We start from the raw sequence: 4,087 nt of genomic DNA, 5'->3' as shown, positions 1-4,087 counted from the left end.
AGCTTGACAATTAATACTGTCCACGCGTACCGTGTTCGGCGTTTATCTCAATTTTACGTCTCCTCATCTGCTAAGAATCAACCACTTGTCAAGAACGTTACTAAACTGTCAGCGTATCAAAGGATTTCAAATTGAGGAAAAAGGAAAAGCAAAACACAGTGGAAGTGAGTGCAGTAAGTTATTCGACCCCTGATCTCTAACACTTATTTCTGGTTCCTGGGGAGTTTTGTCCTTTTTATGACAAAGGCTCGCATCGCAATCTTTTTTGCTTTATGTTCCAGTTAACACGATACATCCAGCCCATTGCCTCGACTCACGGCATTACTTTTTTTTTTTTTTTTTTTCGTTTTCCAGATTTTTTTTTTTTTTTTTTTTCTATGAGCTCTCCGCTACACTGTGATCAGTTAAGAATCAATTAGTTGTTAGGATTTGGTAATTAACCGTCCACATTATCCCCGGGGATTTGTCTGTGTTGGGAACCAGTGCTCAGCAGAACGGACATGGCAGGGCACTCCTATATAGGTTGATTGGGATTACAGTATTATGCGTAATGTATAGTACAAAATATACATATATTTTTTTTTCGATAAATAATTCTCTCTCTCTCTCTCTCTCTCTCTCTCTCTCTCTCTCTCTCTCTCTCTCTCTCTCTCTCTCTCTCTCTCTCATACACACACACAAAGGGTGGGGGGCGTTGCGATGTATTAACTTGAACCTTTCGAGGCGGGCCCGCAGAGTACAGCCTCACCACGCCCCCTCCATCTTGGCACTCATTCACCTTTCCGCGCCGTCCACTGATTGGGCCTCGCGGCGGAGAATCACGCGGTGGTTGGTTGAGAAGGTCGGGAGGGAGGGAGCATCGGGGCGCTACTGGCCGATGAGCTTCAGCCTTCACTTCCCAGATTGTGGCGGAGCGCTTGACTGCCTCGAGGGGCTCTGGGCTCTCAGTGCTACGGTGTTTGTCACTTAGTGAAGAGGGTGTGGATTGTGACGCTGTGTGTGTATCTGTGTGTGTGCGTGTGTGTGTGTGTGTGTGTGTGTGTGATAGAGAAAGACAGGCAGTAGCTCAACACAAGAATACAATCGCAAGTTTCTCAGGAGTTTGGTATCACAACATTGCAGTGCATACGTGGAATGAATAGCCACCAAATAATAGTAGCTGAAGACATCACTGACGTACGTACACCGAAACGCGTTGTTTATTCTTACTGCAGAGGACTTCCGTGCGCGGTCCACACATCTTCACATATGTAGATAGTTATAGAACTTTTGTGCAACGGTGATTGGACTGAAACTCAACTGCAAATATAAAGAAGTAATGGACAGCGAGTTTGCATAAGGTTGTATAAGAGAGAGAGAGAGAGAGAGAGAAAATATTAGAAGTTAGTGATTGTGTGTATGTTTGTGTGTTTGTGTGTGTGGGTTTTATCGGATCTCATTCAAACAGATAAAGACAAATAAAGGCCAAAGAACTGGACGTAAATACAGAATCATACTCTGTAACGCGCGGCCAAGAACGTGAAAGCGAAAAATACAGGAAAAATGTGAGAATATTCCGCTTGTTCGAATACTTTCTTCGAACGCTGATAAGACTTCGAAGCATCGTCACCACCAGCACCGCCACCACCACCAAAACCACCACCGCCCGTTGAGAGCTCCGTGTCTTTAACTTACCCCTCTCTCTCTCTCTCTCTCTCTCTCTCTCTCTCTGTCAGTCAGTCATCATGGGCGTCTTGGCTCTCTTTCTTGTGGGTAAGTAACACACACACACACACACACACACACATTGTTCTTTCATAGTATTATAAGTGTAAGAATTTGAACGTGTGTGTGTGTGTGTGTGTGTGCCGTGATAGGTAGTCATAAATTGTTGTAGTTGTTGTGGTTGTTAGTGTCCTCGTCCTCGTCGTAATAATTCCATATTAATAACTACCTACTACTACTACTACTACTACTACCACCACCACCACCACCACCATCACCATCACCATCACCACCACCACCACCACTACTACTACTACTACTACTACTATAATAACGCTAACACCAGCACCAACAAACACCGTAACATTACATCGCTGCATGGGAGGTGTGGCACTGAACACGCTTGCGACAGGGTAGTGGTGGTGGTGGTGGTTGTGTGGCGGCAACTGGTGAGGCTGCTGTTGTGACACGAGAGAGAGAGAGAGAGAGAGAGAGGTTGGTTGACTCATGCGTGCATGCCTTTATGCCTTCTTGATGGCTGTCTCGCGGATCAGCTAACACACACACTCTCTCTCTCTCTCTCTCTCTCTCTCTCTCTCTCTCTCTCTCTCTCGTTATATTTTACTTTCAAGTTTTCTGAAGTCACGAATAAATCTTTAATGATGTGTACATACATGATGATGGTGATGATGATGATGATGATGAGTAGAAGACAAGCTAGCAACAGTAGCAGCAATGACAATCAGAATTTTTTAAGTTTATGTGGCAAGGGTAATAAGTAGTAATAGTAATAGTAGTAGTAGTAGTGGTAGTAGGAGGAGTAGGAGAGTATATAATTGTTTTACGTGTTTTGCTTTATCGTCAGTATGGTTTGTTCGTAGAAGCTTAGAGGGTCGTTTTATTTATTTATTATTATTATTTATTTATCTTTTTTCATGTATAGTGTTTGTTTCTAAAGACTGGGGTGATCTTTCTTGGGGTTATTTTTGTAGCCTTGCACAGTCATCGCGAGCAGTGGCGGTGGCGCAGGCAGGATTTTTTTTAGCTGGCGCCTTGTCGAACCTGTGCCACCCCCTGGTGTTCCATCACATTGATAATCAAACCTGGGTGCACGATTTTTTCAAAGTGTACCTGGAAATAGCGAAGTACAATGAGGGATACATAACATGGCCAGTATGTATACGAATGCTCAGTACGAAAAGATGTTTTAAGAAGAAAATTGTGTGTGAAGTAAGAAATTAATATAAGTTGAGAGTAAAGTATTACAAATTTATTACATTCAGACGTAACTTGCTCTTTATGTGTTTGAGATATGGCATTTTGTTACATTTATTTTCATACAAGTTATTTTAGTCTTAAAACTAGAGAAAATGCAAATATTAATATAATTATTTTTCATTTATTTGTCCAAAATGCCAGGATACATGAATTTCTCAAAAGCTCCCGGAAGGGTGCGTTGACTTAGAAAAGGTTAAAGAATACTGCTCTATCATACACTGGCAGTCGGTGGTAAGATTGGTGACAGCGTGATGGTGATCTTCGGCCTCTCGATGATAACGGAAAAATAGGTAGCTTCCGACTGTACTGAAACTAATTTCCCTTTCTGCTTTTAAATGTCTTCCTGCTTGCCTGTCCTTCCGTCTGTCTGTTTCCTTGTATCCCTTTCTGCCTATCTGTTTCTACACCCATTTCCGCGCGCTGACTTACGACTCCGCCTCCATAGTACCGGTTTGTTACGTGGGTGGTGAGGGAGATACGAGACTGTCTTAGCCATAATAGACTTCCGAAACAGACACTGCTTCGGGTGTACAAGTGACTATTTAACTCATTAATTTGATCGGCGCGTCATGAACCTGGTTCGCTCAGTGGCCCGTATTCAGAAACGCTCTGCTCTCACCACGACTGTTTCACAAGGCTACAGAGATGATTGGTTGGGCTCTCAAGTGTGTTTCTCCTATTAATAATATACAAATCTTGTTAATCTATCACTAAAACCGCAAAAAAAAAAATAAATAAATAATAAATAAATAAAAAACCTGTGTCACTCCAAGTAGAGCCTTTTAAAAGTCGTGGAAGTGCGGAGCAGAAGCGTTTCTGAATATGATCCACTGGTAAGGAGTTGCGTTAAGTCTTGGTGAGTGCTTGGATGGCCACAGACACACGAACAGACCACCGTAGCGTAACTCCCTCGCTCAACAAAATCGATAGTGTTGATGGGCTCTCTTAACGAAACTGCGTAATATCCGAGGGAACACATCTGTGACGCGTCGGGATTCAATCGAGTCTCGCCATTTGTGGGTTTTTAGCGTCGAACATCAAAGGTGGGACGCATGGAGTGACGAATTTTTGAAACGCGACGAGGTTTGGTTACGCACTCAGCATT

At 43.0% G+C, this 4,087-nt stretch overlaps 1 protein-coding gene across 2 annotated transcripts in view; it reads left to right on the top strand.

The window, feature by feature from the left end:
- Positions 1-887: 887 nt before the first annotated feature.
- LOC135110931 (protein APCDD1-like) overlaps positions 888-4,087 on the top strand; it is a 92,746-nt gene continuing 89,546 nt past the window's right edge. Inside the window, exons 1-2 of one of the 2 annotated variants that reach the window (XM_064023617.1) lie at positions 888-978; positions 1,448-1,752. The gene's annotated coding sequence lies outside the window, so the exon portion shown is untranslated. Of the gene's footprint in view, positions 998-1,447; positions 1,753-4,087 lie in introns of both variants that reach the window. The other variant, XM_064023616.1, reaches the window with a different exon arrangement.

Source organism: Scylla paramamosain, chromosome 21 (genome assembly GCF_035594125.1).
Source record: "Scylla paramamosain isolate STU-SP2022 chromosome 21, ASM3559412v1, whole genome shotgun sequence".
Classification (NCBI taxonomy): Eukaryota; Metazoa; Arthropoda; class Malacostraca; order Decapoda; family Portunidae; genus Scylla; species Scylla paramamosain.
The sequence above is the reverse complement of the archived record's forward strand: the minus strand, read 5'-3'. Positions and strand labels throughout refer to the sequence as shown.